The following is a 19,029-nucleotide window of genomic DNA, read 5'->3' on the forward strand; positions in this document are numbered from 1 at the left end:
GCAAGACCTGGACAACATCCAGGCTTGGGCTGATAAATGGCAAGTAACATTTGCGCCAGACAAGTGCCAGGCAATGACCATCTCCAACAAAAGAGAATCTAACCACCTCCCCTTGACATTCAACGGCATTACCGTCAACGAATCCCCCACCATCAACATCCTGGCGGTCACCATTGACCAGAAACTTAACTGGACCAGCCACATAAATACTGTGGTTACAAGAGCAGGTCAAACGCTGGGTATTCTGCAGGGAGTGACTCACCTCCTGACTGCTCAAAGCCTCTCCACCATCTATAAGGCACAAGTCAGGAGTGCAGCTCCAACAACACTCAAGAAGCTCGACCCCATCCAGGACAAAGCAGCCCGCTTGATTGGCACACCATCCACCACCCTAAACATTCACTCCCTCCACCACCAGCGCACCGTGGCTGCAGTGTGTACCATCCATAGGGTGCACTGCAGCAACTCACCAAGGTTTCTTCGACAGCAACTCCAAAACCCACGACCTCTACCACCTAGAAGAACAAGGGCAGCAGGCACATGGGAACAGCACCACCTGCACGTTCCCCTCCAAATCACACACCATCCCGACTTGGAAATATATCGCTGTTCCTTCATCATCGCTGGGTCAAAATCCTGGAACTCCCTAACTAACAGCACTGTGGGAGAACCTTCACCACACGGACTGCAGCGGTTTGAGAAGGCAGCTCACCACCACCTTCTCAAGGGCAATTAGGGATGGGCAATAAATGTTGGCCTTGCCAGCGGTGCCCACATCCCATGAACGAATAAGAAAAAACATAAGAAAAAGGAGCAGGAGTAGGCCACACGGCCCCTCCAGCCTGCTCTGCCATTCAATAAAATCATGGCTGATCTTCGACCTCAACTCCATTTTCAAGCCCGATCCCCATATCCTTTGATTTCCCCTAGAGTCCAAAAACCTATCCATCTCAGCCTTGAATATATTCAATGACTCAGCATCCACAGCCCTCTGTGGTAGAGAATTCACAATCCTCTGCGTGAAGAAATTCCTCCTCATCTCAGTCTTGAATGGCCGACCCCTTATCCTGCAACCATGCCCCTTAGTTCTAGACTCTCTAGCCAGGGGAAACAATCCATCAGCATCTACCCTGTCAAGCCCTCTAATAATCTTATATGTTTCAATGAGATCACCTTTCATTCTTCTAAACTCCAGGCTGAAAGTGAACAGGTTGGGGTTCTTCTCTCTAGAAAAGAGAATGCTGAGGGGTGACCTGATAGAGGTCTTTAAGATAATGAAGGGGTTTGATAGAGTAGATGTAGATAAAATGTTTCTACTTGTGGGCTAGTCCAAAAATAGAAGTCATAAATATAAGATAGTCGCTAATAAATCCATTAGGGAATTCAGGAGAAACTTCTGTACCCAAAGGGTGGTAAGAATGTGGAATGCGCTACCACAAGGAGTAGGTGAGGCAAATAGCATAGATGCATTCAAGGGGAAACTAGTTAAGCACATGAGGGAGAAAAGGAATAGAATGATACGCTGAAAGGATTAGATGTAGTAGAGTGGGAGGAGGCTCATGTGGAGCATAAACGCCAGCACAGAACAGTTGGGGCGAATGGCTTGTTTCTGTGTTGTAGTTTTGATGTAACTAGATGCAGAGGAGGAAGCCATGGATATCAGTCACACCAATGCATGCCTATCCATCAGAGATGTAGAGACAAGCAACCCGCAGATGGCTGGTGACAGAACTTTAACATCTTTCACACATGATTAATTGATTTTATCAATGATGGAACTGTTCTGGACCTCAGTATGGTCAATGGAAAGACTGTCAATTTTCCAATGATTAATTAATATCGCTTTCTGTTGTCTTCCAGGGTCTTCATGCCTTCAAGAGGAAGGAGAAGCGATGGAAGAAAATGTTTCCTCAGAGGATCACATTCATTCTGAGGGTGAACTGTCACAAGACCATGCATCAGCGCAGATACTGGCACTTTGGTGGGTCCAGTTCGACAGTTGTCACCCGGTGATTCACCACTCACAAGGGAGCACAAGCAGACACTGGCAGCAGAGGCAGCTGTGGAGAGTTCACGTCAGGGGGTGCTCTCCTCTCCAAGCTCTGCTTAGCTGCACATAGATGCTGAACCCCGGGGGCCATCATTGAGATTGAGAATGATAGAGGTACACGTGCACCTTTGTGTGGTACTGAAAAACATGCCACACACTCTGCACAATAACGGAGCGGATGGAGGAGTCCACCTCCAGCATTAATTGATTGGTGGCGCCGGTAAATGCGGGAATGTCTGCGATGGAGAGAATGTTATCCTCCATTGAGCTTCAAGCACGGCTCTCAAATGAGTCCATTCAGGCCTTGACAACGGCCGTGTGGACTCTGGATGCCAATATGTCTGCCTCCATAAACAGACTGACTGATACTTTAGCCGTAGCCTTAGAACAAGTCACAGATTTGCTCTGAGCTGCTGTCCAGCAGAGTGGTAAGAGTGATGTTACCCTAGCCCAGGAGAGGAATGATGGCGAAAGGGGAGATGGAAGCTACCACGTGTTACCAGTTGCGGACCCCCCGCCCCCGACCTCAACCTGTAGCCGTGATGTTGCCTCCTGTCCCGATGGCCGAGTCTGCTCCTGCACAGGAGTAGGTGGAGCAGCCTTTGTCGGGGCCCTCACATGCTCCAAAACTCAGAGGGCATAGGACGAGAGCATCTCAGCAGTCAGGGCAGGGATCTGACCAACCTGCCACTACATCTGCTGAAGCCACAGGGGATGCACCACATAAAGGCTGTAGGAAGAGAAAGGCTAAGGTATTGTAATTCACCAAGGTTATGCACAAGGGTGTTTGACGAGCTGTCATGTTAATTTATATATTTCTTTGTTACAGCATGTTAAATTTAATAATTATCACCACTACTGTCACGTTTTGGCCATTATTCGGTCCCTTTTGTGAATTCGCCCTTTCATATGCTTCATCATGAATGCCAAGACATGATGCCATCCTTTGGGCGTGTGTGCAATGGGTCTACATGTGGTTGAAGGACTGGTTAGTGCAGACAAAGGGGGAGGGGGTAGGTGGTGGTGGTGGGTGTTCCAGGTGGTCTGAGTAGTTCAAAGTCTCCAATTTGCAGATCTCATTAAGAGAACCTGTTAGAGATGAGGGAATCCCAGGCATCATGGACAGCTATGTGCGCCGCTGCTCTGGCGATGGGTTCCCGATCTTCATTTTCCTCCTCTTCATCCTCGTCCCCCTCCTCCTCATCATCTTCAATGTTGCCGGCAGATGAGGATCCTGCATGAGCGCATTCGACCTCCTCCACCTGTAACCCTCTCTGCTGAGCGATGTTGTACAGGGCACAGCACACGACGATTATTCTGCCCACCCTTGCTGATGAGTACTGAAGGGATCCCCCAGACCTATCCAGGCACTTGAAGCACATCTTCAACATTCCTATGGCTTGCTCAATAACACAACTGGTGGTCATGTGGCTCTGGTTGTACCGCTGCTGTGCCTCGTAGGTGGGGTTTCTCACAGGCGTCATGAGCCACGTCTGTAGGGAGTATTCCTTGTCTCCAAGGAGCCAACCCTTACGTTCATCTGTGTGGAAGAGGGTTGGGATGTTGGACTTGTGCAAAATAAATGAATCATGACAGCTGGCAGGGATTCTGGCGCAAACATGCTGAAATCTCTTCTGGTGGTCGCATACCAGCTGTACGTTGATGGAGTGATATCTCTTTCGGCTTATGAACAGTCCTGGCTCATGTGGAGGTCCTCGGATTACTACATGTGTGCAATCAATTGTGTTCTGCACCCGTGGGAAGCCAGCCAGAGAGTTGAAACCCATTGCCCTCTCTGTCTGGCTGATGTCATCGCGGGGGAAGTTGCCATAGTTGGATGCCCTGGCAAACAAGCTATCTTCACCTGTCGTTTACACTTATGTGCAGATGACAGAGAGACCCTGCTGATGTCACTGGTGGCACCCTGGAAGGATCTGGAAGTGAAGAAATTGAGGGCAGTGGTAATTTTAACTGCGATGGGCAATATGTGGCCACCAGGCCCAGCTGGGAGCAGCTCTTCATGAAGGAACGTGCAGATGTCTGCGATCCTCTGTCAACTCAATCTGAGCCGGCATAGGCACCGTTGTTCAGAGAGATCCAGGAACCTCAGCCTCTGTCTGTACACCTTCTCACATGAGTAGTGCCTCCTGCGATCTGGGCCCCTCCATTGGTCCTTTCTTTTGCTCTTCTCCAGGTCCTTGTTGCGCACCTCTGTCTTGTGCACTTGCATATCCCAGAACTGCACAACGCGCCTGCCCCGGATGGTGATGTGCCTCCTCTTCAGATTTACTGTGGAATAGATCCATTGTGCCCCCCCATCTTGATGTTGTCAGTTTGAGGGGCTCCAAATGTAGGCAAATTTCTGTGAACACAATAATTCTCAGTCTTAACAAAGAAATCTCAGTCTAAACACAAGGAACTCCCAGCCAAAAGTTTGTCTGAGAGAACTGAGAGTTCAGCTGCAATACCTGACCTTTTATTGAGATGTGTCAATCACTGGTTTAAAGGGCCAAATGAGCTTCAACTGCAACTCGCCTCCATTTCTATGGTGAGTTTCAGAAGCCACTGGAGACACGTTCAGGAGGAGTTAAATCAGTTCCTGTTGCAGAATCCACAAAAAAGTTAAGTAGCTAAAGTGTTTCAACTACCTGAATTGACCCTTTAAATATCGGCCCACCGGCTTTAAGTGGGGGCAGGACTTCTGGCTTTCTGCTTTGCACGCGCGCATCCTAACGCTACTAAATTAAACCCGAAAGCAGGCAAGTCGGAGCCGAGATTCGGTCCCGCTCCAAAAAGCTGCTAGTTTAACCTCCCACCCGCCCCCAACCCACCCATTCTTTGGGATTAAAATTACCCTCCTGCCGGAGCCTTGCACAATGCCCAAGGTACATGAGAACCTAGTCCTGATGTGCCAAGGTTATTAAGGGCTCATGTTTTATTTAAATTAGAGCATAGGCCCACAATACATTTGGAACACTTGAACAATAATCCAGAAACTTGGTGCCCAAAAGAAATATTCGATGCATATGAAGCCTCTTCTCACAGCTTGGGTCCTTTCTCTTAAAGGGGAATCAATTTTTGGACCTGCTGCAGGTAACTGTTGTATTTGTCTTGGGTTGTTCACGGAGACGACCATAAAATTATATTAATGATTTAACCTTACATTTTGGTTCAAGGTCAGCTCAGTACAGGGCAGACACATGCATCTCCTGAAGAGGAATGGTCCCAGTGCTGTTGCATCTGTACCACATTATTAGCTTCCAAAACTCCTATCCACAAGATCACAATGTGAAATCAACATTCATCACAGTCTCCTACTTAGAACCATAGAATCGTAGAAAGGATCCAGCGCGAAAGGAGGCCATTTAGCCCATCGAGTCTACGCCGGCTCTAATCAAGAGCAATCCAGCTAGTCCCACTCCCCCACCCTATCCCCATAGCCCTGCAATTTTTTTTACTTTCAAGTACTTATCCAGTTCCCTTTTGAAGGCCATGATTGAATCTGCCTCCACCACCCCCTCAGGCAGTGCATTCCAGATCCTAACCAATCGCTGTGTAAAAAAGCTTTTCCTCATGCCACCTTTGATTCTTTTGCCAATCACCTTAAATCTATGCCCTCTGGTTCTTGACCTTTCCGCCAATGGGAACAGTTTCTCTCTATCTACTCTGTCTAGACCCTTCATGATTTTGAATACTTCTATCAAATCTCCTCACAACCTTTTCTATTCCAAGGAGATCAGCCCCAGCTTCTCTAGTCTATCCATGTAACTAAAGTACCTCATCCCTGGAATCATTCTAGTAAATCTCTTCTGCACCCTCTCTAAGGCCTTCACATATTTCCTAACGTACGGTGCCCAGAACTTTAATTAATCTTCCTCAATCTTCATTCCTTCTACAAGCTCTAAGTTTTTCAAAGAAAGCCTGGCATCACCTCAAAGTTCACAGTCTCAGCAGTCAATCAAGTTCTCTACTTCAGGCTGGTTCTGATTCTTCTGACCTGTCTGAAGATGGCTTAGGAACATCACCACAGGTATGTTTGCCCACAGAAATATGATCAAACTCCTTTGAAGATAAACTGAAACAAAATGCAGTATATATCCATGTCTCCTAAACACTTTAGATCAACAGACATCCATCAATATTGAATAGATGACCAACCTTTGTCAATGGAAAAGATGTTGATGATTGAAAGTTGTGACTTGGGTCAATAAAAAATTTAATACTTTAGACCTTGGGAACACACATCTGGAATACTTGCAGTTAAACTGTCTGTTCAAACCTGTTCATGGAATCATTGAATAATACAGCACAGAAGGAGGCCATTCAGCCCATCGTGCCTGTGCCGGATTTTTGGAAGAGCTATCTAATTAGTCCCATTCCCCTGACTTGTCCCCATAGCCTTGCAAATTTTTCTGCTTCAAATATTTATCCAATTCCCTTTTGAAAGTTATTATTGAATCTGCTTTCATCACCCTTTCAGGCAGTGCCTTCCAGATCATAACAACTCGCTGCGTAAAAAACGTTCTCCTCATATCGTTTCTGGTTCTTTTGATAATTACCTTAAATCTGTGTCCTCTGGCTACCAACCATTCTGTCACTGGAAATATTTTCTCCTTATTTACTCTGTCAGAACCCTTCATGATTTTGAACACCTCTATTAAATCTCCCCTTAACTTTCTCTGCTCTAAGGAGAACAACCCCAGCTTCTCTAGTCTCTCCACATAACTGAAGTCCCTCATCCCTGCTACCTTTCTAGTAGATCTCCTCTGCACCCTCTCTAAGGCCTTGACATTCTTCCTAAAGTGAAGTGCCTAGAATTGGACATAATACTCCAGCTGGGGCCTAACCAGTGTTTTATAAAGGTTTAGCATAACTTCCTTGCTTCTATACTCTATGCCTCTATTTATAAAGCCAAGGATCCCATTTGCTTTTTTTTAACAGCCTAATCTGTCCTGCCACCTTCAAAGATTTGTACATATAAATCCCCAAGTCTCTCTGTTCCTGCACCCCCTTTAAAATTGTACCATTTAGTTTATATTGCCTCTCCTCATTCTTCCTACCAAAATGCATCACTTCACACTTCCCTGTATTAAATTGCATCTGCCATATGTCTGCCCATTTCACTAATCTGTCTGTCATCCTGAACTCTGTTACTATCATCTTCACTGTTTACTACATTTCTGAGTTTCGTGTCATCTGCAAACTTTGAAATGATGTCCTGTATACCTAAGTCCAGGTCATTAATATATATCAAAAAGAGCAGTGGTCCTAATACCCACCGCTGGAGGTCACCACCGTATACTTCCCTCCAGTCCGAGAAACAACCACTCACCACTACTCTCTGCTTTCTGTCTCTTAGGCTCTGATGGCTATTCTGATGAGAAAAAATCTTGGTGTCACATCAGGCGTGGACCTCCTACATGTTGTTTCTAGCAATACAAACTACAAGTTAAAAATTCAACATAGACAAAAAGTACATTTTTTCACGCTTATCCATCCAGCTTACCTTTAAAGAAAAAAGAAGTTTGGATCCAAGAAAGCAAAATCAGAATATTTTCTTAATGATGAGAGACTAAGAGCTGTGGTAAAGTAATGGGATTTAGGTGTGGATGTATATAAATCATGAAAAGATAGTGCATGGGTATAAAATGTAATCAAAAAGATGAATGGAATGTTAGTGTTTATCTCACGTGGTGTGGAATACAAAAATGAGGAAGTGATGCTTCAGTAGTACAAAGTATTGGTCAGAACCCATCTGGAGTACTGGGTTCAGTTTTGGGCACCGCATCTCAGGAAAGATATATTGGCGTTGGAGGACGTACAGCACAGGTTCATCAGAATGATACTGGGGCTGAAAGGGTTAAATTATGAGGACAGGTGGCATAAACTTGGCTTGTATTCCTTGGAGTTCAGAAAGCTGAGGGGCGATCTAATCGAGGTGCTTAAAATGACAGCTTTTTGTTATGTAACGTATCTAGAGATTATGGAGTAAAGGTGGGTAAATGGAGTTGAGGTACAGATCAGCCATTGTCTAATAGAATGGCAGAACTGGCTCGGGGCGTTGAATGGCCTACTCCTGCTCCTATGTTTCTATTTTCTTATGTGATACTTCACAGCTAATAAATTACTTGTAAAGTACAATCACTGGTATGTAGCCAAACACAGAAACTAATTTGCATATTAGCAATGTTTGACAAACAGCAAATGAGATGAATTGCCAGTTAATCTGTTTTAGTAGTATTGGTTGAGGGAGGAATATTGATCAGGGTAGCAGAACAGCTCCCTCCTCTTTTTGAATAGTCCCATGTGCTCTTTTATATCAGCTGAATAGGCATGGGTTTAACACAACATCCAAAAAACAGCACCTGAAACAATAGGGTACTTCCTCAGTACTGCATTGAAGTGTCAATTTATATGATGCAATCAAATCCTAGAGTGGGGCATCAGCTCATAACTTTCCAACTCAGGAGCAAAAGTGCTGCCAGTGAGCCAAGCTGACATTTTAATGTCTGCTCTGAATGGATAAAAGTAACGCTGAGCACAGATTTGAACTTTCAGCAGGTTTGTTTCAGGCCATCATTGGTGTGCAGCATATATGCAAGATGAGGCTCCTGCTCAGAACCAGTGAGAGTAACTAGTGCGTACAGCCCAAATAGAAAAGATTAAGAGGGGAGTTTCTAGTAAGGGCTAGGGGGGAGGGATTGGCACCGAAACAGGCGTCCCAATGCAGCTCGCTGGTCCTCGGCCTCAGGAACCTTGGCTGGGTTGGACACCGAGAGAGACCCCACAGGTAGGTCCTCTGGGGATTGGGCAGGGGGTGAGGGGGAGGCAGGCAAGGTTGACATGGATTGACATCAGGCTGGTAGTGGCCAAATCATTTTTGTGGAGCTAGGATAAACAATCCTGCTCCTTCCGACTCCACAAGAAAAAAAAACAATTTTTAACGTGTATTCTGTCCTTTTCCTGATCGGAATCCCAGTGTTCACGTCTCATGTTCCACCCATGTTTCTCTTAAAATTGTAAACAATTTTACAACACCAAGTTATAGTCCAGCAATTTTATTTTAAATTCACAAGCTTTCGGAGATTTTCTCCTTCCTCAGGCAAATGTTTCAAGATCTCCTTGAAGCCTACGCATTTATACATATTGAACAATAAAACATGGTGTTTACAGACTGCCCCTGCAACTGCCCGTTGCCAAGGCAATCACCGTGTTCAGACAGAGAGGTGTTACCTGCAGAACCTCCGAATACACATTCAACAAAAAAACAAACAGGGAAAAAAAACAGAGAAAAAAAAAACACAGAGAGAGGCAGAAACATCCGGAAGGCAGAGAGAGCCAGCAAATGACCCATTATATTAAAAACAGATAACATTTGTTCGCTGGTGGGGTAACGTGTAGCGTGACATGAACCCAAGATCCCGGTTGAGGCCGTCCTCATGGGTGCGGAACTTGGCTATCAATTTCTGCTCGACAATTTTGCGTTGTCGTGTGTCTCGAAGGCCGCCTTGGAGTACGCTTACCCGAAGGTCGGTGGATGAATGTCCATGACTGCTGAAGTGTTCCCCGACTGGGAGGGAACCCTCCTGTTTGGCGATTGTTGCGCGGTGTCCGTTCATCCGTTGTCGCAGCGTCTGCATGGTCTCGCCAATGTACCATGCTCTGGGGCATCCTTTCCTGCAACGTATGAGGTAGACAACGTTGGCTGAGTCACAGGAGTATGAACCATGCACCTGGTGGGTGGTGTCATCTCGTGTGATGGTGGTATCTGTGTCGATGATCTGGCATGTCTTGCAGAGGTTACCGTGGCAGGGTTGTGTGGCGTCGTGGACGCTGTTCTCTTGAAAGCTAGGTAGTTTGCTGCGAACGATGGTCTGTTTGAGGTTGGGTGGCTGTTTAAAGGCGAGTAGTGGAGGTGTGGGGATGGCCATAGCGAGGTGTTTGTCCTCATTGATGACATGTTGAAGGCTGCGGAGAACATGGCGTAGTTTCTCCGCTCCGGGGAAGTACTGGACGACAAAGGGTACTCTGTTGGTTGCGTCCCGTGTTAGTCTCCTGAGGAGGTCTATGCGATTTTTTGCTGTGGCCCGTCGGAACTGTCGATCGATGAGTCGAGCGTCATATCCCGTTCTTACTAGGGCGTCTTTCAGCGTCTGTAGGTGTCCATCGCGTTCCTCCTCGTCTGAGCAGACCCTGTGTATTCGCAGGGCCTGTCCATAGGGGATGGCCTCTTTGACGTGGTTAGGGTGGAAGCTGGAAAAGTGGAGCATCGTGAGGTTGTCCGTGGGCTTGCGGTAGAGTGAGGTGCTGAGGTGCCCGTCTTTGATGGAGATTCGTGTGTCCAAGAAAGAAACTGATTCTGAGGAGTAGTCCATGGTGAGCTTGATGGTGGGATGGAACTTGTTGATGTTATCGTGTAGTCTCTTTAGTGATTCCTTGCCGTGGGTCCATAGAAAGAAAATGTCGTCGATGTATCTGGTGTATAGTGTTGGTTGGAGGTCTTGTGCAGTGAAGAAGTCCTGCTCGAACTTGTGCATGAAAATGTTGGCGTATTGGGGTGCGAATTTGGTCCCCATGGCTGTTCCGTGTGTTTGGGTAAAGAACTGGTTATCGAAGGTGAAGACATTGTGATCCAGGATGAAGCGGATGAGTTGTAGGATGGCTTCCGGAGATTGGCTGTTGTTGGTGTTGAGTATTGATGCTGTCGCAGCGATGCCGTCATCGTGGGGGATACTGGTGTATAGTGCCGAGACGTCCATCGTGGTGAGAAGTGTTCCTGGTTCAACTGGTCCGTGGGTACTGAGTTTTTGTAGGAAGTCTGTAGTGTCACGACAGAAGCTGGGGGTTCCCTGTACGATGGGTTTCAGGATGCCCTCGATGTATCCAGAGAGGTTCTCACACAGGGTTCCGTTGCCTGATACGATGGGACGTCCGGGTGTGTTGGCTTTGTGTATCTTTGGGAGGCAGTAGAAGTCTCCCACGCGGGGATTACGTGGGATGAGAATGCGTAGGATGCTTTGAAGGTCTGGATCGAAGGTCTTGATCAGTTTGTTGAGCTGGTGGGTGTGTTCTTTGGTCGGATCTGCGGGTAACCGTCTGTAGTGTTCCTGGTTGTCCAGTTGTCGGTATGCTTCTTTGCAATAGTCTGTTCTGTTCTGTATGACTATGGCTCCTCCTTTGTCCGCTGGTTTGATGACGATGTTGCGGTTGGTCTTGAGAGCGTTGATGGCGTTGCGTTGTGCTCGGGTGACATTCTGGACTGTCTTCTGAGTGCGGCTGATGAATCTGGCATTGACGCATTTCCTGACAGCTTGAGCATACATGTCCAGCTGAGGGCAGCGACCCTCCGGAGGAGTCCAGTTTGACTCTTTCCTCTTCGGTTGCTGTACCGCGGATCCCTCTGTCTGCTGTTCCGGATCGTCGATTGTCTCATTGGGTTCGCTGCTGAAATCTTGGGGTTTGTGGTAGAATTCCCGGAGCCTCATTCTCCTGATGAATTCCTCTGTGTCCGCCGCGAGACTAGTGGGGTCCATTTTGGTAGTGGGGCAGAAATTGAGCCCTCGGCTGAGAACTTCGATTTCGTCTGGTTGAAGGGTGTGGTCGGATAAATTGACAATAGACTTCCCTGTGGTTGCAACCGTGGTACCAGGGGAAGCTTGGTCGTTGCTGGTGGTGATGCCGAGTTTCTCAAGCTTCCTGCTCTTGGTTTTCATGTAGGCAGCGTAGTTCCGTTGCCTCGTCTGTTTGGCGGTATAATGTAGCTGGTCTGCTGTGTCCTGAGTACAGGTTGAGAGTATGGACTCTATCTTGGTTTCGAGGTTGTGGCGTCTGCTGTAGAGTTGGTGTATGAGATGGTTGCGGAGTGTGCGAGAGGTACGGCGGCAGAGTCTCTCAGCGTAATCCGAGTTGTATGTGGACTTGAGTGGGTTCGTGATCTGGAGTCCTTTCGGGATCTTGTCTGCTTTCTTGCAGCTCTGTAAAAACTTGATGTCTGTGTCTAAATGCGCGATCTTCTTGGATATCCTTTCCACTGTGAGCCGGCAGTTTGTGGTGTCGATGGTAGTCATGATGTGGAGATGCCGGTGATGGACTGGGGTTGACAATTGTAAACAATTTTACAACACCAAGTTATAGTCCAGCAATTTTATTTTAAATTCACTCTTAAAATTGTAATCGGGGTCCTAAGCATGTCTTTTTTTTCAAAAAATATACTTTATTCATAAAATTTGTAGCAAAAACATACAATACAGTTGTCATATCAGATTCCAAACGTACACAATACAGATTATACAATTTGCAGGTTAAATCAAGTATAATTCAATGAACACATTGTACATAATTACAGTTCATGACACTCTGGGGTGTCTCATTGCATTATACTCAATACACATTATTGATTACAGATTCATTACAGGTACATTACAGATTCATTACAGGTACATTACAGCAATTTGAATTTTACATTCTGCCCGGGGGTGGGGGGGTTTCCCTGATTGCAGCCCCTCGGTATACAATGTCATTAGGACCCTGACTTGCATGGGATAGTGACCTACCATTTGTTTCAGGCAGGTGCTTTGGCCGCCTAGTGGTAGGTCCCTGTGATAGTCGCACTGGGCACATCGTCGGGGTTAACGGGGTGATTACGGGTAGTTACTAGGAGATAAGAGTATTTACCAGGGGTTAAGGGTAGTTACTTAAACTGCCAAAAGGTGGGAAGTGGTGTTCCACAAGGACCGGTGCTGGGACCACTGTTGGTCACCATTTGCATAAACGATTTGGAATTGGAAGTATCATTTCAAAATTTGCGAATGACACCAAATTGGGGAGTACAGTTAATACTGAGGAGGACTGCGACAAAATACGGGAAGACATTAATAAACTTGCAGAATGGGTGTGTAATTAGTAAATGAATTTCAATATAGGTAAATGTGTGGTGGTACCTTTTGGTAGGAAGAATAAGGAGGCCACATACTCCTTGGATAATAAGAGTCTAAATGGAGAAGAAGAGCAGAGGGATCTCAGGGTACAGATACACAAATCACTAAAAGTTGTGATGCAGGTTAACAAAGCCATAAAAAAAAGCAAAGAAAGCACTGGAGTTCATTTCTAGAGGGATAGAATTGAAAAGCAGAGAAGTTGTATTAAACTTGGTTAGACCACACTTGGAGCACTGTGCACAGTTCTGGTCTCCATATTAGAAAAAGGATGTAGAGGCATTGGAGAAGGTGCAAAAAAGAATTACTAGATGATAGCAGAACTGAGAGGTTATACCTAACAGGCTGGGGCTCTTTGAAAAAGAGAAGGCAGAGGGGTGATCTGATAGAGGTCTTTAAATTTATTAAAGGTTTGATAGGGTAGATGCAGAGAAGATGTTTCCACTTGTGGGGGAAACCAGAACTAGAGGACATAAATATAAAATAGTCACTAATAAATCCAATAGGGAATTCAGGAGAAACTTCTTTACCAAGAATGTGGAACTTGCTACCACAAGGAGTAGTTGCGGCGACTAGCATAGATGCAATTAAGGGGAAGCTAGATAAACACATGAGGAAGAAAGGAATAGAAGGCTCTGCTGATGGGGTTAGATGACTAGAGGTGGGAGGAAGCACACATGGAACATAAACACTGGCACAAGCCAGTTGTGCTCAATGGCCTGTTTCTGTGCTGTACATTTTTCTGTCCTTTTAACGCTGATTTTCCCACGTGAAATCAGCCCCAGGGAGACTTAGACGGAGATTTATGAGGTGCAGCTGCTGCCAGGATCAGCTGAAACAGGCAGAAATTAGGAACTTATGAGCCTGAAGAATCTGCAGAGTTTCATTAGCAATTTCTGCAGCGGAGAAACACTTTCTGCAATTCTTTTTATTTTGCTATTCTTTCTCTACAGACCTGGACTTGCTTTTCACTGCTTCTGACAGGGTCAGACCTCCGGCAGATTTTAGCCTCCCCCTTCCCGCAGTGAGGCTTTCTCAGTAACAGGTATAACATTTCCTATTGATGTACCCTTGTATGCATTTACCATGGAGGTGGAGGAGGAACAGCACAGGATGGTGCAAAGGAGAGTCAAGCAGCATTTAAGGCGGATGTAGCCCACCAGATATTACTCCCACCCATAGAATATACAGGCAGCAGAGGTCATATGAGGAACTTAGTGCGGAAATGTGAATAAGAAGAGTGCGCTTAACCAATGAGGCAATAAGGCATCTCTGTCACCAATTGCATACGGACCTGCAGCCAATGTCATCTGCCCGCATTGCTCTTTCTGAGGCTATGAAGATGAGAATCCCTATGTGGTCAGTTTTCAGTAAAATATTAAAATACCTACGTGGCAAAGAAGCAGAATGCAAAATGGTTAGAAAGGGTTAATTAGTTAGTAACTGAGAATTGGTACAGGTGGCCTGGCCTCCTGCTGGGCCATATGTTTGCGTAGTCAGCAGGTTTGCATTGTCTTATCAATGTAGAGTCTTTGATGTGATTCAAGGACTGGTCTGAATGTCTCCATGTTTATGGCAGATCAATATAGGTAACGAGCTTAGCCAAAGTTGAAAGACATTCCAAGTTGGGAGATAAGGAACAGAAGGAACAGGAAAGAACATTCCAGGTTGGAAGGTGAGGAAGTATCCCCTTTGATGTCTAACAGCAGCATGATCAGCACATGGACGATCTATGATTGGCCAGCAATAATGTAACCTCGCATGGCAACCTATGCCCGGCTTATGATTGGTGTTGACCCTCGTTAAGTATGTTCCAACCCCTATTGATCTGTATAAAAACGTGTGGATTTCTGTATGTTTCTTGTTCTTGCTCTGCCAGCATAGAGGGACTCTATCAGGAGTCCAAATCAATGCTGCAGACTAAGAACCCTGCTATTAAAGTTGTGTTGAACTTTAAAATGTATTCGACTCAGTTTTTACTGAACCAGACTGAGGGGAAAGAATCCGGATCGTCAAAGGTAACCACCAAATTACCTTTAGTGACCAGGCTCATTTCAGGCCACCAATGGCAATCTTTGTAATATCAGCAATATGGGCATGCGTTTGTCAGGTGACTGACGCACTTTCCAGGAGAGCTAGGGAATGCATCACCTTTGGCATTCAGCACAGCAGTAGTGAGATAGCGCCATCCAGTTTGAAGGGGTTGCTGGCTTTTTCAAGGTCCAGTGTGGAATCAATGGCACCCATGTTGCTTTTTGGGCTCCCACAGAATACCTTTACACTATCTTAAGAGGCAGGGATTCCACCCAATTATTGTACAGATTTGTGTGTGGCAACATGCAAAGGATCCTACATGCCAACCTCAGATATGCTGGAAGTTTTCATGATGCATTCATCCTTTGTAATCTGTCCCTCCCTGACATCTTCAGAGATAAAAATCGTGGCAACGGATGGCTTATGGGTAGAAAAAAGCCTATCCCAGGGATAATGACCCCAGTAAAAGTGGCCCGAACAGCAGCAGCAGTTGTAAGGTGTGCTCACAAGGTTAGGAAGGGCGCTGCAGTATGCTCCAGATCATGTGTCATGCATAAATGTAGGCTGCTGTGCCTTTTGCAACTTTACTATAAAATAAGACTGTACTTTGACATTGCTGGTGAGGGGCCCTCATTCAATTGGAGCCAGAAATAGATGGAGGAGAATATCACAATGACTGCACTCCTCAACGGCTGCTGCAAGAGGCATCAAAGCACATCTCATCACTGAATTCTTCTCTTCTGGATAACAGTCTATCTTTGACCATTTTCCTCCTCTCGTGCTCCCTGTTGCTGTAATAGATCTGCAGCAAAGCAAAGTAGAAGTTAAAATTGGATTAAGGGTAGAGAGAAGATTGGCTTCATAAATAGAGGCATAGGGCTTGATTTTAACATGGCGGCGGAAACTCAGCGGGTGGGTAAATAGTCGCGTGGGAAACCCGGAAATAACTTTAGTGCGTTGGATTGAGCGATCGCAACTTAATTGAAGGCACTTAATTTTAATTCCAGGTTTGGCATCTCCAAGCTGCGCAGCAGGTGTACTGGAGTATTTAAAGGGCCAGTGCAAAAATGGACTTTGAAGGAGAAAGGAGGAACAAAGAAAATGGAATAACACAGAGCCAAGGCAGCACCCTGGTTCAGCGACACTTTCCTTGAGGTGCTACTGGCTGGTGTGAGAAGCAGGAGGGACGCCCTGTACCCAGCTGACAGAAGGAAGAGAACTGCTTCTGTCACTAAGAAGGTGTGGCTTGCTGCGGTAGAGGAGCTGAGCAGCAGGAGCACAGTGCCCAGGTCCTGGGTTCAATGCAGGAAGTGGTTTAATGCCCTAACCAGGTCAGGAAAGGTGAGTACATTTGCTGGTTCACCCACATCCTGTGAAAAGCACCCCCCCTCCCTCACTTTGTGTTGGCAAGCCTACTCCATCACATCACTCCTCAAACCCACTTAAGTTTCAGCATCAACTAACCTTCACTTTCTATGCACTTCCTCACCTCCCCATTTGTGCACCCACCACTGCCACTCACCCCAATCCTGATGGAATGTGATGCATCTGTCTGATAGTCACCCTCTGATGCATCTGTTTCATTGTCAGCCTCAGTCAAAGCAATGCATCCATCAGGTGAACATGTCACCTTTAGTCACTCATAGGTCTGTTCTTTCTCCTCTTGTAGGAGAAGAGAGTGCATAACGCAAGGGAGAGGAGTAGGACTGGAGGTGGACCACCACAAATAGTCCAGTTGACAGATGCAGAGGAGGAGGTGAGACATCAATTGGGCGGTTGCATGCCTATCCATCGGAGATGGAGAGACTGGCAACCCGCAATGGCTGGTGACAGAACTTTAACATCTTTCACACGCATGATGAATTGATTTTATCAATGACTGAACTGTTCCGGAGCTCAGTATGTCCAGTGGAAAGATTGTTAATTTTCCAATCAATAATTAATATTGGTTTATGTTGTCTTCCAGGGCCTTCACGGATTCAAGAAGAATCATCCACTATGGAAGAAGGTGATTCCTCAGATGAGCTCAATCCTTCCGAGGGTGCACCATCACAGGACATCCAGCCATGCACCAGCGCAGAGACTCGCACCTGGGTGGGTCCTGTTAGGCAGATAGTTGGGTTGTCACCTGGTGATTCAACACTCACAAGTGAGCACAAGCAGAAACTGGGTGGCAGGGGCAGCTGTGGAGAGTCCGCGTCAGGGGGCGCACTCCTATCCAAGCTCTGCTCAGCTCGACACAGATGCTGAACCCCGGGGACCATCGTTGGGAGTGAGAATGTTTGAGGTACAGCTGCATCTTTGCGAGGTACTGGAAAATATGCCACGCACACTCTCCAAAATAGCGGAGAGGATGGAGGAGTCCAACTCCATCGCCAGTGGACTGGTGGCACAGGTAAGTGTGGGAATGTCTGCAATGGAGAGAATGATATCCTCCATTGAGCTTCAAGTACAGCTCTCCAATGAGTCCATTCAGGCCATGACAACAGCTGTGCGGATGGTGGATGCCAAGATGTCTGCCGCCTTAAACAGGCAGACAGATACTTTAGCCGTGACCTTAGAAAGCGGCACATCTGCTCACCGACCTGCTGGCCAGCAGAGTGGTGGGAGTGATGTTGCGCTGGCTCGGGAGAGGGATGATGGCAAACGGGGACATGGAAGTGGGGACTCCACTCAAAGTGCTCCCATGTCTCACCCGTTGACTCCCGCTCAACCAGTACCCACATTTGCTGCTTCCAATCCCAATGGCTGAGTCTGCCCCTGTACAGGTGCAGATGGTGCAGTCATTGTCGGGGTCCTCATGGGTTCAAAAACCCAGAGGTCGTAGGCCGAGAGCATCTCAGCAATCAGGGCAAGGATCTGAGCAACCTACTTCTACCTCTGCTGAAGCCACAGGGAATGCACCACGTAGAAGTGGTAGGAAGAGAAAGACTAAGGTATTGTAATTCACCAAGGTTATGTGCAAGGGTGTTTGACGAAATGTCGTGTTGTTTAATTTATAATGTTTTTTTGTTTATATCACAGAAAATGTAATACTTCCCAACACCACTGCCACGTCTTGGCCATTATTCAGTCACTTTTGTAAATTCACCCTTTCATGTGTTTCATCATGAATGCCAAGACATGATGCCACCCTTTGGGTGGGTGTGCAATGGGTCTACATGTGGTTGAAGTCAGTGGAGGAGGGGGTTGGTGGTGGTGGTGGTGCTTGTTCCAGGCAGCCTGAATAGTTCAAAGTCTTCAATTTGCAGATCTCATTTGAGAACCTGTTAGAGATTAGGGAATCCCTGGCATCATAGGCAGCAATGTGCGCTGCTGCTCTGGCGATGGATTCACTGTCATCATTTTCCTCCTCCTTGTCCTCGTCCCCCTCCTCCTCCTCTTCTTCAATGTTGCCGGCAGATGAGCGCATTCGACCTCCTCCACCTGTAACCCTCTCTGCTGAGCGATGTTGTACAGCACGCAACACACAACGATTATCCTGCACACCCTCGCGGGTGAGTACTGAAGGAATCCCCCAGATCCGTCCAGGCACCTGAAGCGCATCTTCTGTATTCCTATGGCTTGCTCAATGACACACCTGGTGGTCATGTGGCTCTGGTTGTACCGTTGCTGTGCCTCATAGCTGGGGTTTCTCACAGGCATCATGAGCCACGTCTGCAGGGGGTATCCCTTGTCTCCAGCCCTTAAGTTTGTCTTATGCATGGAAAAGGTCCAGGATGTTGGACTCGCTCAAAATGAAGGAATCGTGGCAGCTGCCAGGCAATCTGACACACACCTGCAGAAACGTCTTCCGGTGGTCGCAAACCAGCTGTGCATTGATGGAGTGATATCCCTTTCGGTTGATGAACAGTCCTGGCTCATGTGGAGGTCCTCAGATTGCTGCGTGTGTGCAATCAATTGCACCCTGCACCCATGAGAAGGCAGCCAGAGAGTGGAAACCCACCGCCTTCTCAGTCTGGCTGATGTTGTCACGGGGGAAATTGATGCAGTTGGATGCCCTGGCAAACA

Source organism: Heptranchias perlo, chromosome 2 (genome assembly GCF_035084215.1).
Source record: "Heptranchias perlo isolate sHepPer1 chromosome 2, sHepPer1.hap1, whole genome shotgun sequence".
NCBI classification, from domain to species: Eukaryota; Metazoa; Chordata; class Chondrichthyes; order Hexanchiformes; family Hexanchidae; genus Heptranchias; species Heptranchias perlo.